Source organism: Bidens hawaiensis, unplaced genomic scaffold (assembly GCF_021521415.1).
Source record: "Bidens hawaiensis isolate Kalapana, Puna unplaced genomic scaffold, B.hawaiensis_p1.1 tig00012046_1, whole genome shotgun sequence".
Taxonomy (NCBI): domain Eukaryota; kingdom Viridiplantae; phylum Streptophyta; class Magnoliopsida; order Asterales; family Asteraceae; genus Bidens; species Bidens hawaiensis.
In genome coordinates, this window is record NW_027491967.1 from 312,021 (window position 1) to 335,698 (window position 23,678).

The window sequence follows — 23,678 nt, forward strand, 5'->3', positions numbered from 1 at the left end:
TATCGGCTCCGGAGATTGTCTCGTTGCCACCTCCAACTCTTACTCCAACGGAGGTCGTGGCACATTTTATTGAGTCGATGTTGTGGCTACTGCAGGGTTATCGGTGACGATACCACCTGCGGTTACTTTTGAGGTCCCGGATACATCGGCAATCCCTCCTCAGTATACTCAAGATATATCACATCTGAGGTTTGATTTCGATGCAACCTTATCAGACTCAGAACGAATAGCAGCACTTGAACGGGTCGTGGCAGAACAGTCAAGGATTAATCTTATCCAGACCCAGGCTATTCAACGCCTAGTTGCAGAGAATCAGATGCAGTCGTCCCTGCTGGTAGAACATGGAAAAATCATAGATGCTCTGAAGGAGTTCTTGGCATCTCAGGGGGAGACGAGCTGTAAAGGCGATGAGTTGAGGACCAAGAGGAGAAATGATCGAGACGATGATCCCAATGCATCGAAAGGTGCAGGTGGTGAGTTGCCAAGAACTGTACAAGCTCTTGGGACTTCCACAACTCAGGGGGAGTCGACAACTGCAGCTGGTGGTGATGATGTGGTGGTAGTGGAGGTTGAGGAGATGGATGATGACTTTATGTGTGTTGATGATGTATTACCGAGTGATGAGATAGAGAAGATTGGTGAACAGATTGTGATTGATGATGAGATAGAAGAGGGAGAGATAGTAGAAGAGAATGTAGAGCATGAGATTCCAGAAGTCGATAACGCAGATATGAGTAAAGAGATGGGAAATGATGAGACTGAATGGGAAGAGCAGCCTAGATGGAAAGAAGGCTATACTCAGTGGTTCGTCAAAACGAAGAAACTAGCGGTCCCTACTATGTTTAAGAAGACTTACAACATTAGAGGCTATGCTGAAGCGAGAAAAGGGATTATTTGCTGGATATACGATGAGCAGTTGAGGCTCTTCGTGATTAAGAGATATGATGGTATTCAGTACTTCAAAAGAATGTTGAGATCGTTGAACACACTGCCAGAATGTGATGTGAAAGACTTAGCCAGATTGGGATTGATAAATCGAAGTGATGATAATATGGCTAGAGTCATCGGGAAGATAGTATGGAAGGAGAGTATAAAGGAAATGAAGTTCGAGCTGCTGAAACCACAGAAGGGTAAACTTATCAAAGATAAAGATAGAGGGTTGAGAGCAGATGGCAAGCCTTGGATGATTATGAAGTATAAACGATCCGGTGTTTGAAAGAAGTGCCGATGAAACAAATGCCCAAGGATGTGCTCAAAGAGTTGAAGTGGTGGTATGTAGATTGTGAGACAGCTGAAGCAGTGATAGAAGATGAAGATGAACAAGAGCTGCTGAGAGTCTATGATCCGATGCATCTAGTGAACCTGTCTCGAGCTGATCTGCAGGTGCTGAATGAGAAGAAAATCTTTTATATTCCTGCTTGGAAAGACGAAGCGAGGAAATATCAAAGAGTTGTTTCGGTATGTGTACGAGAAGGAGTGAATGCTTAAAGATGAAGATTCAAGATTGTTGAAGATTACAAGACACGTGCTTGAAGATAAAGAGATGAAGCTACTGCCAAGGGGGAGTCTGTTGGTGCATGATGTCAGTAGTTCAGTGTCTAGTGTCTGTAATCGAGTTTGTAATGTTTTGTATTTGATGTAAGCGAAGTTAGCTAACAAGTTCGTTGATATAGGCGAACTTGTTAGACAAGCAAAGTTAGGGACAACTTCGCCTGAACATGCCAGGCGAAGTTGTCGTGATATATATTGATTAGGTTACGGCTTAATCAATAAGAAGTTTTATTATTCGAGTTTACGAGTCAGAGAGTCCTGTAATCAGTGATTGATATCACGTGTTTAAGGTTGCAATATAACGAGTATTTGTTTATTGTAACGTGTGTTAGATTGTGTTAACTGGTATCGTCTTCTATGCTCGTAACGTCTTACGTAGGGATTCTGCACCTACATAGAACGAGATATCTCGTGTAGATCCGGCTGGGAACCTACAATTTTCCTATGTCAAAAGTGATTGCCTCGTCATTGACCCTGAGAGTGAGCTTGCCGGTGCAAACATCAATAATAGTCTTTGTGGTGGCTAAAAAGGGTCTTCCTAAAATCAGAGGTACACTTTTGTCTTCCTGCATGTCTAAAATCACAAAATCTATTGGGAAAACAATTTTTTCAATCATGACAAGCATGTTTTCAACAATGCACCGAGGATATTTAACAGATCGGTCAGCTAATTGAATGCTCATGCGGGTGGGCTTTGGTAATCCTATCCCTAGTTTTGCAAAAACCGCATAAGGCATTAAATTAATACTAGCTCCTAGGTCAGCCAGGGCATTGCTAACAGACAAATTTCCTATGAGACAAGGGATAGTAAAGCTCCCTGGATCAGTCATTTTTGGTGGCAGCTTGCTTTGGAGGACTGTTGAACATTCTTCACTTAGGGTGACATGTGAAAGTTCCTCCAGCTACCTTTTGTTTGTTAGCACTTCTTTGAGAAACTTTGCATATTTTGGCAATTGAGAGATGGCTTCGACAAAAGGGATATTGATATGGAGTTGTTTGAAGAGTTCTAAAAACTTCCCGTACTGAGCTTCCAATCGTTCCTGCTTTAGTCTTCCAGGGTATGGAATAGGTGGAACATAAGTTTGGACTGGCACCTTGGGTTGTACGGTGCCCGTCGGGGTTAGTCTTCCCTGTGTTTTTTCATGGGATTCCTTCTCCATAATTGGTTCTGAAGTTGGTGAGGCAACAGTGGTCGTACCGCTTCTGAGTGTAACAGCATTAGCTGTTGCATTCGGGTTGGTGATTGTTGATGATTGTCGTTCAAGTCAATCAAAAACCTAATTAAACTACCTAGATAGGATAAGTAAGGTATCGTATCCACGAGGAGTATATGGTCAATGCAATTCGTGTACAGATTTACAATTATGAAGTAACTGGTTTTTAGTGTTAATCACACAAGCAATTAAACTGAATTCAGAGAACTAAGTAACACGCAAGTAAACGAGTTCAAGCAATTAACAAACAAATCACATCGGGGAATTCAAGTAAGCAACCTACAGTTATCTCATGCAACCTAGCAGATTAATTATTAACGATTAACTAAAGACTGATCAATCAAACAAAACCTTAGACATCAACAATCACTTTACACACGGCACTGGTTATCAAACACTCCTTGCCAGTGTGACTTAGTTAAGGGTAATTGTATGTTTTATTGTATTCAATCTAACCAAACAGTCATATGATCAATTATCTAGCAACTGGTAACAGATCGTTCAGACTAACGTAAACCTAAACCGACCGAACACTCAGAAATACCAAACATCAATAATCATATATCAATCATTAATATTAATACAATAATATTCTTAGTCACATGAGAGAAACTGTAAAGATTACAAACTATACATCCTGGGTGTGATTCTAGGAGATTAGCCGAGCCTTGACATCATTGGATCTTCAATAAGGATGATATGAATCATATGTAGGGTCTTGGAACAAGCTATGGTGGTGAAAATCGCCTCTTTTAGCTGCTGGAATCGCCTCTTGTTTGTCAAAACGGAGTTTGGGTTCTTTATCATGAATAATATTCTTAAAACCAAATTTTCCCGTCTTTTATGTCCATCGCGATACGCGATGGCACTATGACCATCCCATCACGTATCGCGACTTAAGAAAACCTCATTTTCAGATTCCTCTTGTCGAGAAACCCAAAATTCATATATTTTGACTCCCGTAACTCATTTTCTAGCTCAGGATATGCTCGTTTTACTTCTAGGTAGCATTTTGCCAAACCATCTTGTTCAGTTTTAGCATCGGCTTATGATCACTCATCCATACTCTTCCCGAGTCCTTGTAACACTTACCAAGATATCAAATCATGCTTCGGTCTTCCCGAGATATCATTCCATGCTCGTACAAGTCTCCAATTTAGCATCTTTAATGATCAATGACCTGAAATACAAAAGCACGTATGAAGTACCAAAGTTATAATAGCATATTCAATAAAACTACATAATTAATATACTAATGTGGATGAAACCCATTTTACAAATACACAAACAACTAATAAAAAATAAACAGACTGCTATTTACATAACGGAATAAGAACTGGCTTTCTTTTTGACTTTTTGCTTAATTTTTCATTTTTTTTATTTTTTATTTTGCAACTGATTAACAATATACTGAAGCAAATAAATACACAACTCTGATAAACCCATATTTATAACTCAACCAAGACATACGTACATTGTGTACTATGCTCAACAACTGACTATATACAACTCGATAACGAACTGGATTTCATCACACAGGGTTAAAATAAAGTGAAGGCCAAGGCTGAAATGGTGTGTAATGTTCAGTTTAATAAATGAAAAGGAATATGGTCCAAACGGGCTCCTAGGGGAGTAATGTCGGGTAAGGAAATTTATTTAGTGGGGGAATAGTGTATATAAGGGTTTTCTAAAGTCCTAATCTCCATACAGGTGGTGATATTAAGATCTCGATAAGCATGTGACAAGCAAGTTCTAACTCTGTAAAACATACCGGTTTCCCTCAATCAATGGTGTAAGACATGTTTTATATCTATTATTTAGTATGTGTATTAAGTATAGGGGGCCATCTCACAATATATATGAAATAATGGGCTGCCGATATGAAACATGTATACCCGTCCCCTTGACTCATTATCCCCGCCTAAACGACCCCATTTTCAACTTCTCTTTTTGAAAACATTCGTGAGTAAAACTTTCGAGAAGCTGAAAAACCAACCATGACCATAAACCTATAACTTGGCATTAATAACAATAATTAACAGTTAATAACTTTGGTTTCCGAACACTCTTCGAGGTACTATCGGGCTAAAATTTTCAAATTTCCCCATCCCCACACTTGAGGTTTACATTGTCCTAAATGTTAAAATATTTAAGCAATTAATGAACATTTGAGGAATGGGGTTGAAATTGACTGTTTAACAATTTTAAAAACTAGGGGCTCTAATGTGATGGTTCTATAAACAAATATTCAATTACACTTCTACCATTTAAAATTAGAATAACAAAATAGATTATGAAAATGAAATCACCTGATATGAATGATAATGCAATGCAAAACCGCGGCTCGTAAACTCTCGTAAACACTTGTCTCATCCAAATACCAAAAACTGACAACCGAATCTGCAAAATCTCGAGACGTGTAGAAGCAAGCTTCTCACAAGTCTAAGACATAGGTCTTTTAAGAGTTATGTAAAAATGATTTTTCAGTTAATTTTATCACAACAATTACCGAGCCAAATTAATTAATTTCATAATGAGTTTTGTTAAACTAATTAAAAATGTTAAAAGACCAACTCACTTTCGTACGAATCACGAATGCATTTAGCGTTCTTTGGAACAGAATTATGCTTCTTGCTAGGCCCTGATGGCCGTAGGAGGCCTTCCAGTTTATCTCTAGAATGGCGTAGCCAACCATCCTATTTGATCGTAGGGCGCCATCCTATTAGTCGTAGGTTGCCATGCCTTTGTATGCTATAAGGGCTACCATCATGTTCTGCTCTCTTCCGTTTGAGGGCGTCAGGTACCACCGTGCAAGCTTGGGACCCATCCGTTTACCTCTTCTGCCCGGGCCTCTGTCCCATTCCTCTGTTCTGCTGCCCGAGCTCTCCGTTCCAACTACTAGCCGATCCTCTTTTCGTTGGTACCGTGCCGGCCTCCATTCTGCTGCCCGACTAGCACTGTTTGATTAGTTCATCAGTCCCCCCTCGCTGCCCAAGTTGTAATGACTGATGTAGACATCGGAAATAGCCTATCAAGTATAACAAGCCCAGTAAACCTCCCGGTAGCCCGGGAGGACAAGTGGGTCTCGTGAGGGTTTATAGTGAACTACACCCACAAAGTTGGGTTACAACATAATATACACGTACCTGGATTAACCACAGCAAAATGAACATGAAAGCACTCTGGATCGCTTAACTAAAACTTCATTTTTTCTTGGTGCGGTATCCCCAAACTTAGATTTTGCTATGATGGTACGTGTAACATCCTACTTTCGGTTATATTAATAAAATAAAGTTCGTTTATTTAATAGCGGGTCGTTATCGGTTTAGTTGAATAGAATACGAGATGGACTTGTGTTGGGTAAATGGATATGGGTTATAGACTTGGGTTATGGAGGAATGAAGGAAAGACCATGGGCTTAAGCCCATGATCAAAAATATATATACCCTTAATCCTCCATTTAATTCATTTACACATATCCTTTACACCATCCAAAACACACACTTAAGATTCTCTCTCAAGTTTCTCTCTCACTCTAGCCGAAATATAGAAGAAGAAACGGATCCCGACCCAAGGTATGATAGTATTTTGTTGTAAGAGCTTAAATCCGTTAGATATAATCATGAAACCACGAGCCGACACCGTTATACCGTTTAAGTCACGAGATCCGGTGGAATCGGGTATAAACCGAACCTATGATGAGCTTAGGGGTCACCCTAGCTCAGATCTGGATCAAACGGGACGAAAAACGATGAAAAACGAGTTAAAACTCATTTTTCCGACGTGTTCGCGGTTTTCCGGCGGCTTTCCGGCAAAGGCGGCGCCGGAATAGTGGTACGAGGTTAAAGGGAATGTCAGGGAATGTTCTGACATTCCTGACCTAACCCAAGTTAGCTATGGGGACTTAACGAACTGAGGGTGATTCGCTTTGTGGACTTAACGAACTGAGGGTGATTCGCTATGGGGACTTAACGAACTGAGGGTGATTCGTTAGTCGATTCGCATAAGGGGGCACAACGAACTAGCCATAGTTCGCCTATGATTCGTCTCTGATTCGTTAAGGGAAAAGGGTAACGAATTACCCTTGATTCGTTATGACCAGTTCGTTATGACCAGTTCATTAAAGGAGATAACGAATTAGAAAGTCCAATTCGTGTAAGTAACCAGTTCGTTAAAGGTTCCAGTTCGTTACAAGAACCAGTTCGTCATGGCAAGTCAGTTCGTTAAGGATAAGTAACGAACTAGAAGTTTAACAGAATGACAGAATGGTCCCTGGACTTAGAAAAGAATGATTTAATTACAAATAAGCCCTTGAACTTTTAAGTAGCATATTATTCAATGATTCAAAATGCTAATGGAAAATGTGTTAAGATAGTTAATCAAAATGCTTAACTCTAGCCAGGGGCTCTGCCCCTTGGACCCCGCTAGGGGCTGCCGCCCCTAGAACCCTGCTGCCAGGGGCCTTGCCCCCGGACCCCCGTTCGTTGAGGGTAATAATTAAACTAGAAAGACGATATGTGTAGTGATAGTTATTTATACGTATAATTATTATACAGTTAGTCGTGCACAGCTAAAGAAGGGGATAACCGTAAACGGTGAACGCAACCGCCTTGAGGTGAGTTTCTAGCCTCACTTCCTTGTTATGTTTTCGGGGCTGTGTGCATACTCGACGTGATAGTGAATACACTTATCTTAAGTGATAAGTGTATGCCTTGTATGATTTACGTATGATGATTGCTTGACGGTGCGTGAACGATCTTCGGATGTTGCATGAACCGTCAGGTGGTAGTTAAGACATGATTGATAAGTATGATGAGAGATATGATGTATGTATGAATATATGATGTATGCATAATGTATGTATGTTATGATGATGGTACGTGAACGCTCTTCGGAGATTACACGTATTGTCAAGGAAAGCATGTATGAACAGGTAGGGTGCAGTTACACGAAACAAAGGGACCAGACCCTTATAATATCTGTGATGTTAGGGACCAGACCCTTATAATATCTGTGATGTTAGGGACCAGACCCTAATAATATCTGTGATGTTAGGGACCAGACCCTAATAATATCTGTGATGTTAGGGACCAGGCCCTTATAATATCTGTGATGTTAGGGACCAGACCCTTATAATATCTGTGAGGTTATAGGGCGAAAGGCTCTTTAAAACGTATGATTATGTATGTAAAGAAAGTATGAAAGTAAGAATGAAAGTATATGCATTTATGTGTGTATGAAAGAAAGTTAAGAGGTTAAGTATGAAATGTAAGAAGGTATTATATGATTATATGATTAACTAGAGCTCACTCAGCGTAGCTGACTTTTAGTATGCACGCAGGTGAGTAGATTGAGGCAGGTAGCTTGAGGAGGACACATGGCAGAGTTGGACGAAGCTGGCATCTGAAGATTTTGCTATGATGTTTTATTTTAAAAGACTATGTTTTGTTTTTAAATGACTATGAATGCTCGATAAGACCAGAATTATGGTTATGGAATGTAATGGTTTGAATGTTTTTAATGTTCCGCGAATGTTTTAATTAACTCTGATATTTAGAACTGCGTTTATGAGTAAATCCAACACGAAAGTAGGGCTACCGGTAACGGGGCCTTAAAAGTTGGTATCAGAGCAAAGTTCGAGAGATTTAAGCATCATATATGCTTAGACTCGAATAGAGAATGGGATTAAAGTAAGAAAAGAAAGAAGATGCCAGTTCAAGAATGTCATGTGTCACTCAAGCAAGCTCAGTAACGGCAAAGTGTATGATTAAATATATATATTAATGTTAGCTTGATTGCTAAAGAAAGGATATGTGAATGTTAGGGATAGAATTACTTGATTGATTAACTGTTTAGGATAGAACCAGCACAAATGGACTCATAAGGGAAGTGTATAGGACACGGAAAGTAACGTGATCAGCTAATCACAGCTGGCCACTGTTATTACCTGTTAGCCTTACTGTCCTTGTACTAAATAGTTCCTTGAGTGATGATGTTTGTGGTTTCCCTTTTAGAATACGATGGCTGGAGCTGGAGACATTGCTGGAACTGGAGGTTGCACTGGACGATGCGGCAGGCCTCGTCGTGTCCAGTAACCTTCGGTTGAGACAGCTTCTAACACCGGAGATGAGGGCAGTGCAGCTGGAGGAGGTCCGGCCAACAACGAAGGGGTTCAACTGGATCCCGCAATTCAAGCGGCTATTGTTCAAGCTGTAGCCACTGTTGTGAAGAATATAACTCCTGGAGGGTCTGCTGGAAGCCGTGAAAGAACTGCTGAAGGGGCAGGTGGTGATGGTAGGAAAGATGATGAGAGGGAAAAGGGTGATTCAAGTGAGGTAAGGTCTGTGAAAGTTGATGATAGGAAGAGGGGCCGAGGCGGTTGCAACTATAATTCCTTTAAATGTTGTGACCCGCCTAAGCTGACTGGTTTAGGAGACGCAATCGCTACCCTTAAATGGATAACCGCCATGGATAAAATTATCCGCATTAGCGAGTGCCGTCCCGACCAAGCGGTAGGTTATGCTACCCAATCATTTGAAGATGAGGCTATGTATTGGTGGGAGAGTGTGGAGCAGAGGAAGACCCGTGAAGAGATCAAAGAGATGAAGTGGGAGGATCTAAAGGAGTTAATGATGAGGAAGTTCTGTGCTGACGCCGAGGTTGAGAGGGCGGAGATGAAGTTCCTGAACTTGAAAGCTGGGACGATGACACATCGTAAGTACACCACTGAGTTCAACCGAATGTCTAGGTTGGTGCCCGATATGGTAAACACTGAGGCTTAGAGAATCAAGTGTTATGTGAGGGGATTACCACAGAAAGTCCGCATGCTAGTCAGGACGAGTAAACCAGTTACCTTTAACTCTGATGTCGAACTCGCAGAGGTGGTTTATGCTGACCTGGCTGTGGATGACGCAGTAGTGGGTTGCTCCTGTTAAGCGACCCGGTACTCAGTTATGGAACTCCAAAGATAAGAAGCAGAAAGTGTGGGAGAAGAGATCGTGTAAGACCTGCGGAAAGATGCATGGTGGTGAGTGCAAGTGGGGTAGAAGTTCTGATGTTTGTCCCAAATATGGAAAGGCTCATGGTAGAGAATGCAGAATGGGGTCGAATGCCTATTATAAGTGCGGGAAGGTAGGGCATTATGCCAATGAGTGCGGTGCGAAGCCAGCATGTTACAAATGTGGCAAGACAGGCCATATGGCAAGAGAGTGCACTGAAGGTGAGGCTGGAGGTAGTGGGAAGAAAGATTTTGATCAAGCAAGGCCGAGGACTAGAGCCTATATGCTGACCCAGGAACAAGCTAGACAGATTCCTGATGTTGTGACCGGTACGTTCTTTGTAAACAGCATTTCTGCTTCTGTATTATTTGATTCTGGTGCGAATAGAAGTTTTGTAGCTACGACATTTAGTAAACTAGCTAAAATGAAAGGCTGCCGAGTGTCTGAAACTTTTGTAGTAGAAACCGCCAGTGACACTTCGGTTAAAATAACAAAAATGGTTAAGAATTGTAAGATAGAGTTAGAGGGATATAAGTTCCCTGTTACTTTGTATGTTATGACCTTAGGAGGGTTCGATGTAGTCTTGGGAATGGATTGGTTGTCTGAGTTTGAAGCTCAGATAGTATGTAAGAGTAGGATGATAAAGCTAAGGTCTCCAGATGGTAGTGCGGTGACGGTTTACGGTGATAAAGAATGTTCAGGGTTTAACGTCATTTCGATGATAAAAGCCGAAGGATTATTACGACGAGGATGTGGTGCCTACCTGGCGTATGTTGTCAACGCTACGGCCGAGACGAAAGAAATGAAAGATATTCCTATCGTGTGTGACTACCCAGAAGTGTTCCCTGAGGACCTACCGGGGTTACCACCGGAGCGAGAGATAGAATTTCAGATAGATTTAATACCAGGAGCCCAGCCCGTCGCGAAAGCACCTTACCGTCTAGCTCCGTCCGAGATGAAAGAATTGATGTCCCAACTGCAAGAACTCCTCGACAAGGGTTTTATTAGACCAAGTGTTTCCCCGTGGGGCGCACCAGTGTTATTCGTAAAGAAGAAGGATGGAAGTAAGAGAATGTGCATAGACTATCGTGAGTTGAATAAGCTTACGGTGAAGAATAGATATCCTTTGCCAAGTATTGATGATCTGTTTGACCAACTGCAAGGTTCAAGTTGGTTCTCACGAATAGATCTCAGATCAGGCTATCATCAGCTGAAAGTGAAGGAGGCAGACATCCCTAAGACAGCGTTCCGAACACGGTATGGACACTACGAGTTCCTAGTAATGTCATTTGGTCTAACAAATGCTCCTGCAGCATTTATGGACATGATGAATAGGGTGTGTCGGCCGATATTGGATAAGTCGGTTATCGTCTTCATTGATGATATATTGATTTATTCAAAGCGCGAGTCTGACCATGCCGAGCATCTGAGAGAAGTATGGGAAACTCTGAAGAAAGAGAAGTTGTAGGCTAAGTTTTCGAAATGCGCGTTCTGGTTGCGAGAAGTGCAATTTCTTGGTCACGTGATTAATCCTGAAGGGATTACCGTGGACCCCGCTAAGATTGAGGCAATAACGAATTGGAAGACTCCACAGAATCCGACTGATATACGAAGCTTCTTAGGGTTAGCTGGCTACTATAGAAGATTCATCGAGGGTTTCTCCAAGATAGCCGCGCCGCTGACCGGTATGACCCGAAAGTTGATAGTATTCAGTTGGGGAAAGTTTCAAGAAGAAGCTTTTGAGGAATTAAAGAAGAGACTCACGCAAGCTCCAATCCTTGCTCTACCCGATGGTGACGAGGATTTAGTTGTTTGTGCCGATGCCTCGCATCAAGGGCTAGGTTGCGTGTTGATGCAGAGGGGAAAGGTGATAGCTTACGTGTCTAGACAGTTGAAAGTCCACGAGAGTACTTATCCGACGCATGATTTAGAGTTAGCAGCTGTAGTGCATGCTCTTAAGATATGGAGGCATTATCTGTACGGTACTAAGTGTACTATCTATACAGATCATAAGAGTTTAAAGTACTTCTTCGAGCAGAAAGAAATGAACATGAGGCAAAGAAGATGGTTAGAATTGATAAAGGATTACGACTGCGATATTAAGTACTACCCTGGTAAAGCTAACGTGGTCGCCGATGCACTAAGCCGTAAGAATGAGGAAGTCCTTGCAACTGTGAAGTCATACAAATTGATTATGAATTCAAGCCTTTTCGAAGAAATCATCAAGGTGCAGTCAGAGGTGCTAGTAGACGAGAAGTTGGTAAAGAAAGAAAGAATTTACGGCCAGCAAGACGAGCTAATGGAAAACACTCATGGTGTTAAGACTAGGTTTGACCGTATGTGGATCCCGCGCCATGGAGATCTCAGAGGTCGAATTTTAGATGAAGCTCATAAGTCAAGATATTCGATTCATCCAGGAACTACGAAGATGTACCAGGATTTGAAAATAGATTATTGGTGGCCAGGAATGAAGAATGATGTGATAGATTATGTCAGTAGGTGCTTAACTTGTTTACAAGTCAAGGCAGAGCACCAGAAGCCTTATAGAAATATGCAACCCTTGGAGATACCAGAATGGAAATGGGAACACATCACCATAGATTTCATAACTAAGCTACCTCGTACAGCTAAGCACCATGATACCATCTGGGTGATTGTGGACCGTTTGACCAAGAGTGCTCACTTTCTGCCTATACGAGAGGCTATCTCGTCAGAAACGTTAGCAAGCTTGTTCATTAAAGAGGTTGTATCTAAGCATGGAGTACCGTTATCGATCGTGTCTGATAGAGATACACGGTTTACTTCGAGGTTCTGGAAGAAGTTCCATGAAGCTATGGGAACAAGATTGAACATCAGTACGGCGTATCATCCTCAAACCGATGGACAGTCGGAAAGGACGATCCAAACCCTTGAGGATATGCTACGTGCTTGTGTTTTAGACTTTGGAGGAAGTTGGGATGATCATCTGCATCTAGCAGAGTTCTCCTATAACAACAGCTACCATTCAAGTATTGGTATGCCACCGTTTGAGATGCTTTACGGTAGACGATGTAGGACCCCAGTGTGTTGGGCAGAGATTGGTCAGAAGGAGATGGGAAGCCTAGAAGTTGTGCAAGAAACCTCTTCGAAGTTCGATCAGATCAAGGCAAGAATGAAAGCTGCTCAAGACAGACAGAAGTCGTATGCTGATAAGCGGCGACGACCGATTGAGTTTAACGTTGGTGACAATGTGATGCTCAAGGTCTCGCCTTGGAAAGGAATCATTCGTTTCAGGAAGAGGGGAAAGTTAAGTCCAAGGTACATTGGACCGTTTAAGATTATAGATCGTGTAGGTGAAGTGGCTTATAAGTTGGATTTGCCAGAAGAGTTAGAAGGAATTCATTCAACCTTCCATGTTTCTCATCTGAGAAAATGTCTAGCTAATGACACGTCCCGCGTGCCATTAATGGACATTGAGGTTGATGAACAGTTGAACTACATAGAGTATGCACGCAGCACCGAAAAAATAACAGAGAAAAGGGGCTAGAACTCACATGTGTCTTGTTCCCTTCTGAGTTTACGGTCACACCACTTCTCAGTTTTACGGTCACACCACTTCTCAGTTGGGCCATGATTAACTGTGTAGCAATTAACAAGCATCACTTAGCTACTCCTAATTATATCATATTTCTAGGTTAATGAAACCCCTAGCCAAAAGGGTCCGGGGGCAGCGCCTCTGGCAGAGGGGTTCTAGGGGCAACAGCCCCTAGCAGGATTCAAAGGGCAGAGCCCCTGGCTGGGTTTAAGCTGCATAAGTTCATAGGGTTTTTCCACGTTTCCGGTGCCGTCAGCCATCATTGGCAACCTCGTTGGCCGGAATTTAATTATCTTTGACCCAGATAAACTCGATTGATCTATATCCAAGCTAAGGTGACCTTTAAACTCATTTAATCACCGAATTCGTTCTAGATCTCGATTCAAGCAGCTCAAACAGCGCCACGGGGCTGTGGTGTTGGGTTCAATGGTGTTGAGTCAGCTGAGATAAATAATATTCTACATTCGGTTTATCTCGGTTCGGAAGACTGAGTGGTGTATAGAGCGTTTGGCTTAAACGTGTGTTTTTGAGTGTGTAGGCTAATGTGAGGAATATATGGAAATGAAAGAGATGTAGGATTTTAAGGGTATTTATACTCTAAGCCTATGCACCTTAGGCTCGTTATCTCACAAGTCCACGATCTATTCTAAGTCCATCTATTTTAAGCCTACAATCATTTATTTATTATTTTATTATTTCAAACATCGGATGTTACAACTTTATATGTTTTATTTCTTATTATAAGTTAGTTGTACTAAAGTGCAATGAGCCAAAACCGTGAAACTGAACCGGAACCAAACCGTTAGTAACGGTTTGGTTTGGTTCGATTTTGTATTTTTGTTGTTCGGTTTCCAATAATAAAACTGTTTGTAACAGTCTGGCTCATGGTTTGACTAAAAATCGGCCAAACCGGAGCATGAACACCACTACGTTTTATTATCCGAACGGTTCGGATATCCCAAATTTCGGATACGGATTCGGTTGTGAGTTGATAATATGTTTAATGTTGTTTTTTGCTTTTGTTTTTGTTCCTTACTAACTAGTTATCGTGCTCGTTCGGTGCTGTGGGTTTTGGGTTTCACAACACGCACTACAGCGGGTTGAAAGTTAACCTGACATGGTACATCCTACATGGCTACACTCCTACTTTGAAACCTTAAGAAATGGCATGTTTCAGACCGAACACGTATTGACCCGTTACACAACGCGTAGGGAATCTGGACGGTACCTATTTGGTTCGTTATGTAATTATTTTTATCAGTTTATGTTTTTCTTTTTTACTTGTTATACATGAAACTATGCTTATCGCACAAGCAATTAAAGTGAATTCGGAGAACAAAGTAACACGCAAGTAAACGAGTTCAAGCAATTAACAAACAAATCACACCCGGGAATTAAAGTAAGCAACCTACAGTTATCTCATGCAAGTTAACAGATTAATTATTAATGATTAACTAAAGACTAATCAATCATACAAAACCTTAGACATCAACAATCACTTTACACACGGCACTGGTTTTCAAACAATCTTTGCCAGTGTGACTCAGTTAAGGGTAATTGTATGTTTTATTGTATTCAATCTAACCAAACAGTCATATGATCAATTATCTAGAAACTGGTAACAGATCGTTCAGACTAACGTAAACCTAAACCGACCAAACACTCAGAAATACCAAACATCAATAATCATATATCAATCATCAATAATAATACAACAATATTCTTAGTCATATGAGAAAAACTGTAAAGATTACAAACTATACATCCCGGGTGCGATTCTAGGAGATTAGCCGAGCCTTGACATCATTGGATCTTTAATACGGATGATATGAATCATATGTAGGGTCTTGGCACAAGCTATGTTGGTGAAAATCGCCTCTTGTAGCTGTTGGAATCGCCTCTTGTTTGTCAAAATGGAGTTAGGGTTCTTTATCATGAATAATATGCTTAAAACCTAATTTTCCCGTCTTTTATGTCCATCACGATACGCGATGGCCATATGACCATCCCAATGCGTATCGCGACATAAGAAAACCTCATTTTCATATTCATCTCGTCGAGAAACCCAAAATTCATATATTATCACTCCCGTATCTCATTTTCTAGCTCTGGATATGCTGGTTTTACTTCAAGGTCGCATTTTGTCAACCCATCTTGTTCAGTTTTAGCATCGGCTTATGATCACTAATCCATACTCTTCCCGAGTCCTTGTAACACTTCCCAAGACATCAAATCATGCTTTGGTCTTCCCGAGATATCATTCCAAGCTCGTACAAGTCTCCAATTTAGCATCTTTAATGATCAATGACCTGAAATACAAAGCATGTATGAAGTACCAAGTTCTAACAATATATTCAATAAAACTACATAATTAATACACTAATATATATACAAAATACCCGACCATAAATTGTTTTGCTTGGAAGAGTGTCAGGTGGTCTTTCGGATAATTATCGGGAAATTTGTCCGATTTGAGTTTCTAGATTCTGTAGTGATGCTTGTTGACTTTTGAGGTCGGCTTCATGTTTTAATAATACTCCACTGATATCAACAGCTCTTGAGTCGGCCTTCTTCTCTGCTTCATTTGTTTTCGTCATGAGTTGGATTAGCATTTCTTCGATTTTTGAGTAGCTCGAGCGGTGATGGCTACTAGAACTTTGATCTTGAAATTGGGGTTTTGGTTGGAAGGGTTGATTTATCGGTCTTTTCTCGAATCCTAGTAAGGGTTGAGTGTTACCTCCGTCTTTCAAGCTGAAATTCAGGTGGTTTCCCTATCCTGGATTGTAGTTGTTGCTGAAAGCATTGTTCTGTCGAGCGATGGAATCGACTTCTTCCATGGCCATGATGACTTGTTTACAGTCACTCGTCTTATGATTTCCTCCACAAGTGTCACAGATGAGTCTGGTTTTTGATAGCTCGGCTTGAAGTTGTTAGAATTTTTTAGAAAGGGCTTCAAGCTGTGCTGTGACAAGAGTATTGGAATCGACGTGGTGTATTCCTTTATTGGTTGGTGTATATCTTGGTGGGTTGTAAGCGAAACTCTTCTTTGCAGCCTTCTCCAGGACTTCAAATGCTTCGTTAGGTGATTTGGATCCCGGGTCTCCACCAGCTATTGGTCGATGGCCTGTTTGTTTTGACGGGATTGTGCGTCAAAGAAAGTTTGTACTTGCAACAATACGCTCAGTCCATAGTGTAGGCATCTTGTCAAAAGACTTTTGTATCTCTCCCATGCTGCGTGTAACGATTCATCATCATCGGTCCGGTAATGTTGGCTCGGTATATGGCAGTTTTAACAGGCGGAAATATTTGAGGAGAAACTGTTCAACCATCTGATCCCAGGTAGTGATGGAACCAGAGGAAAGAGATTCTATCCATTCTAAGGCTTGACCCCTTAGAGAGAAAGGAAAGAGATTGAGTTTTATTTGATCTTCTGAATAGTTTTGAATTTTAAAGGTTCCGCAAATTCGTAAGAATCGAGATATACGAGAAAGAGGGTCATCGTCGATGAGACCATGAAATTGAACTGAATTTTCCACCATGTGAATGGTGCTTGATTTGATTTCGAAATGTTCGGTGATATCGAGTGGAGCCACTCCATTGTCGTAGCCTTCGATAGTTGGCTTGGCATACTAGCTCATGTTCGGCTCATTGTTCCGGGCCGCCATCATTTCTTCAGTTTGATTTTCTCCTGATGTGGTGGCGTCTACTGATTCGTCTTTGATTGCTTCGGCGGTTTCTACTGTCCGTTTACGTGCTCGTCGACGAAAGAGTCGTTCCGGTTCAGAAATTGGAGAAACAAGCTCGGGCTCAAAAGTAGAGGATATACATGGGATTAAATCAAAATGAAAACTAAAGTAAAAGTTAGCTAAGATTAGTCTAAGTTAACCTATGAGTTAGGCTAAGCTATTTTCAACTAAACTAAGGTCTAAATTAATTAAGCTAGAGTAAAGTAAGGTAATTAAAAGTAAAAAGTAGGCTAGCCGTAAAATTATATATTTTAGTATTTAGTAAAAAAAAATAAAGATAAAATAAAATAGAAGTTAAAAAAATTGTACAATTATAGACAATGATTAAATTAAAACTTGGATCGTTCTTAGAAACGTACCATGTCCCTGGCAACGGTGCGAAAAACTTGATGTGCTCTGTGTGCGTTGTGGTTAAATATGAAAGAGATTGGATGTTTCGCTTTTTGCGCAAGATCGTGTTTTAAATTTATAAAAGTGATTTTTACAAAGACTAAACACACACAAAATAGGCAAGTGTACCTATCGTATATGTAGAATAGTATTGGTAAGACCAAGTATCGATTTGTGGACACAAATGTTTCTAAAGATAAATCGTTGTTTTACTTTAATCGGAGGTTTTAATCATTTTGGGGTTAATTTTTGAACTTTTTATAAGATATAAATACTTATATATAATATATAGGTGACCAAGACGAGAGATTCTAAACGAGTTGTTCAATTATGTGAAGGTTACCATCTAAGATCAAGAATCCACTCCATTTTAGTGTTGATAATTAATATTCAAACATGTGGTAAATTTGCCATAGCAATATATGATAGATACATCCTTAAACCTTAAGTGAGCATCTTTGGCACTAAGGAGGTAACATGCACTATTTAAAGTCCACCCTTTCCTAATATCATTTCACCTCAATGATGTCAATTTAAGTTGGCAAGTAGTTTCGTAAAGTATAAAGATTAGGATTGCCTCCGATTTCTCAAATACCAATTCTAACAACTTCGGGTGGTTGTAATTTAGTCACACAACCTCCCCTCGGTTGATTTATGTATGATATAATTACACATTTCATTAACATATGATTTCTTTAACTAGCATGATATCCTAAGCAAAGCCATTTTCGGATTACCAAGACTTAGAGAAATACATCATAACTTATATCTCATCATTTCTAAGTACAATATAAAGATCCATGTTTCGATAATGTATCAATGTATCTCTATCTTTCAAGAACATGAATCGATCATGAACGATTGCCAATAGAATTGACAACCACCAACTTTGAATTAGTGATTTAATATGGTGAAACATTTCTCATCAAAAGATAATTGTAATATAACCATGTACTTTACTAGACTACATCACATGTTTTGTGTAATTATCAAGTAAAACAAAGCTTCTTCATAGATTTTAGATGGTAAAAGGAGTTTAGCTCATAATGAGCATGATGATAAAGATTAAGATGAATGATGATAACAAATACATGATTAAACTTGGAACAATCTAACCAAATGTAGATGAATCTTCCTTCTTAATGATGATGATGATGATGATGATGATGATGGATGATGATGATGATGGTTAATGGTGATGACCTCCAAGCCTTCAAACTCTTCACTAAATCTTCTATGTGAGTGTTAGTGTGTGTTTTTATAAGAGAAAACCGGATAGAATTCTTTTCAAGGCACACTTCTCAAATGACACAAGAGCCTCTATTTATAGGTTGTCTGGAAATAGAAGCACGGCCTCGTGCTTTATTAAGAACGGCCTCGTGTCTACGTGTCCCAGTTGTATGTTGTCATATCTACATGATGACTCACCACGGCCCCGTGCTTCCTGAGGCACGGCCCCGTGCTTTTTAGTGACATGTGCTAATTCTTTTTGTCTTTTCTGAAAGGTGACCACGGCCCCGTGCTTCCTGAGGCACGACCACGTGCTTTTTAGTGACATCTGCTAATTCTTTTTGTCGTTTCTGAAAGGTGACCACGGCCCCATGTCCATTGAAGCATGGCCCCGTGTCTAGTTGTCCACTATTTTGTCGTGTTTTGCTGTTTTCTTGGGTTTTCGTTGGTTTTCTTTGGTTTTCTTTGGTTTTTCATTCGTTTCTTTGTTTGAGGCTTAGATTCACCAGAAAATACATTTTAACATGATAAGTAGTTATTTTAACTATATTATATGATAGAAGTTGCAATTTTAGAGATTATTTAATGCTAAAAAGATGTATATTTTTATATACATCAGCATACATTTACCACTAAAGATAAGTGTATTAACTAACACATATAGTATGCACGCAGCACCGAAAAAATAACAGAGAAAAGGGGCTAGAACTCACATGTGTCTTGTTCCCTTCTGAGTTTACGGTCACACCTCTTCTCAGTTGGGCCATGATTAACTGTGTAGCAATTAACAAGCATCACTTAGCTACTCCTAATTATATCATATTTCTAGGTTAATGAAACCCCTAGCCAAAAGGGTCCGGGGGCAGCCCCCTGGCAGAGGGGTTCTAGGGGCAACAGCCCCTAGCAGGATTCAAAGGGAGAGCCCCTGGCTGGGTTAAAGCTGCATAAGTTCATAGGGTTTTTCCACGTTTCCAGTGCCGTCAGCCATCATTGGCCACCTCGTTGGCCGGAATTTAATTATCTTTGACCTAGATAAACTCGATTGATCTATATCCAAGCTAAGGTGACCTTTAAACTCATTTAATCACCCAATTCGTTCTAGATCTCGATTCAAGCAGCTCAAACAGCGCCACGGGGCTGTGGTGTCTGGTTCAATGGTGTTGTGTCAGCTGAGATAAATAATATTCTACATTCGGTTTATCTCGGTTCGGAAGACTGAGTGGCGTATAGAGCGTTTGGCTTAAACGTGTGTTTTTGAGTGTGTAGGCTAATGTGAGGAATATATGGAAATGAAAGAGATGTAGGATTTTAAGGGTATTTATACCCTAAGCCTATGCACCTTAGGCTCGTTATCTCACAAGTCCACGATCTATTCTAAGTCCATCTATTTTAAGCCTACAATCATTTATTTATTATTTTATTATTTCAAACATCAGATGTTACAACTTTGTATGTTTTATTTCTTATTATAAGTTAGTTGTACTAAAGTGCAATGAGCCAAAACCGTGAAACTGAACCGGAACCAAACCGTTAGTAACGGTTTGGTTTGGTTCGATTTTGAATTTTTGTGGTTTGGTTTCCAATAATAAAACTGTTTGTAACGGTCTGGCTCGTGGTTTGACTAAAAATCGGCCAAACCGGAGCATGAACACCACTACGTTTTATTATCCGAACGGTTCGGATATCCCAAATTTCGGATACGGATTCGGTTGTGAGTTGATAATATGTTTAATGTTGTTTTTTGCTTTTGTTTTTTTTCCTTACTAACTAGCTATTGTGCTCGTTCGGTGCTGCGGGTTTTGGGTTTCACAACACGCACACTACAGCGGGTTGAAAGTTAACCTGGAATGGTACATCCTACATGGCTACACTCCTACTTTGAAACCTTAAGAAATGGCATGTTTCAGACCGAACACGTATTGACCCGTTACACAACGCGTAGGGAATCTGGACGGTACCTATTTGGTTCGTTATGTAATTATTTTTATCATTTTATGTTTTTCTTTTTTACTTGTTATACATGAAACTATGCTTGAACTCTAAAAAATCTTTTTTAAACTTGTTTTTTGTATTTTTCTTTATTGTATACTGCAAAAAGTTACAATACTCATCCTGAAACATACCTGAAAATGTGAACTGTTTAGGCACTGACCGACTCGTCTAAACAAAGGGACCATAAACTTTTCAAAACCTCAAGCAACTGCGCTATCTCGTTATGTTTTTCTATTTCAAACATAAAACGGTAAAAGATGTTATTAACCACCTTTCTAATATCGTTTTCAAATACTCTTGTTCGCGTTGATCTTCCGAGTCAAACAAGGCAAGCAACTTCAAAACAAGTGCGTGATTAATGTAACGTTTACTCACCTTCGCATTCGTTTCAGGTGAAGCCACGAACCTAAGAAAAAACTCGTACACAACTTGAAGATGCGGCTACGGTGGATATCCATGCATTACTCATCATCTTCTTGATCATAAGCATGTAATGATTTATTCTCTTGATTCAAATTCAGCAAAACCCGAAACAGATTACAAGACACCATTTTTATAATTACTTTTTTAATATTAATGAATTTTTTGTTTTAACTTTACCTAAAGGTATAATAGTAAATTTATAGCTTTCTTTACTTTTCCACTCAACTAGGGAACACATAAAATGTTTACTTTTCTTTTCTTCTATCAAACTAGGAAACACAAACTAATATCACATATTTTTTTTTCCATTCTTTTCCTCTCTCTCCTTTAATAAAACTCGGGAACACAGTGTGACACAAAAATGTGTTAATATTACCTTATTAACCTTTTAAATGAAAAACAAAATAGATTAAAGAAAACTTTTGATTGGTTAAAAGAGATTTTCATAGTTTTTAACTTAGAGCATCCACAACAACAAACTTTTACAAACCGTCACATCTATGTCACATCAGATTCTAAACTTTTCTTAGAAACTCACACCTTCTTCCACAAAAACTAACTTCACAAACCCCCACCAACTATCCACATCCTCACATACTATTAGAATTATTTAAGATAAATCAAATAACTTTTACAATATATTTTAAATATCTAATATGTATTTAATAAAATTAAAGAAATAAATCTTATATCTTCTTAATGAATAGCCAAAACAACTTTTTTTTTATCTTCTAGTTATTAATTTTTGTTCTTCTAAACTGTCTGATTTGTATATATAAAACTTGTTTTGTAATAAAATAAATGGAGACCGCTTTTTTAAAGACTAACTAAGTTTTTATATATATATTTACCGTCATGGGATCCAGAAAATATTAGTTTATTATTAATTTATACAAAGTTTTTTGTTTTGGTTAGTGGTATATAAGAAAGCAATAAGCAATTGTCATGTTTAAGTTGTTATATAAAAAGAAACTGGAACTGGGTTGTCGGAGTGTTTGTCGTCAGAGAAACCGAACATCACTAATCTATAAATCTGGTCATATCTCATTGTACAACACCCAATCTATCAGTATTTAACCTTCGCCGGAAAGCTGTTGTTTCCGGAATTTCCCAACGGTAAACCAACCTTGCCGGTAACTCGGATCTGACTGAAATCGACCTTCCGGAATTTCTCTTCGGGGATGATAAAATATGAAAAGGAGATTTATTGTCACGTGGAGTCCGCCTCTAGTTTGTGTCTGCAAGCTTACTTTCCAAACTGCAGTCAAGAACCAAGCCTACATTGGTAAATTCCGGCAACCTTCTGTCTACGTGTTTCCAGCTAGATCCGAACGGTGCCATATTGGCACCGTTGTGGATGCTCTTATAGAGTGATTTTCATTTAAACCCTCCTCTATATAGCATATTTGATCTCCCAATAACCAATAGCTAGGAAAAAGAATAGACTTTATAGGATAGTCATTCTTTATATGGCAACAAAATAAATCAAATTTACCTCATCGATGTTGTTTGATTTAAATGGTTAGAAGGCCGAATTATTTTTTTGTTTCAATCTCTATTCAGAAAAAGTGCATCATTTTCTCTTTCGTGTTGATCCTTAGGGTTATGAAATAGCAATGCATATATAAAGCATATCAAATACATATTCATACCAAACATTCAACTTCACTAACAAGGAAATTACAACTATTGAAGATCTATTCATATTAGGAAATAGAAATGGTGGCGACGTTGCTCCAAGCACTAATAATAGCCCCATGCTCCCTATTTTTTTTCCATCTCTTTTTGAGCTTTCACATAGTGAGAAACTCCTCTTCTACCTGCACTGCTACTTTAGCCTCTATTTGCGTCTCGAGTTGAGATTGAACCATCTTATTTATTTCGTTTAGAGATGCTATATTTTTCGAAGATGAGCTTGCACAAAAATCATAACACGTAGGTTTTCCTACACCAAAGGTCCTTACACACCCTTGTCCGTTATTAGTGATAACTTGTTCCGAAGAATCATAACACGTGGCTTGAAAAGGAAGCCCCGTACGAGTAGGAGAAAAATGAAACTGGGTAATGAGAAGGCTTGTGCGAGTGTGGGCTATAATCCACCGTATCATGTGATTTGAAAGTGGTACCCCATGCGGTTTTCGGCACTCTAATGGTTCACGTTTTTTGCTCCAAGAAGATGATCTTTTATTTGAGGAGTTGTTCCAAGTTTGATGAGTACCATTACCAAAAGTTTCTTCAAACCTTCGGGAAATTTGTAAATACATCTGCGTGGTTGTATCTCGAGTATCCTGAATATTGAAATTCAGATATTCAAGATTTCATGCTTAATATAGTAAACGAATATTGGATAAATTATACTGATTAATTTAAATTCTTTTACACTAACCTGTAGTGAGACCCTTTCACTACTCTTTGAAGCTTTTTTTATGCACAAGTTATCCTCTATGAACTTCATTATTTCAATTGTGGACCTTAGAAACCTTTTGGACTTCGGATGTCGGTATGTCTACTTAGTGTTTGGTTACCATCATATCTCATAATGGAAATGTATAAATAGAAA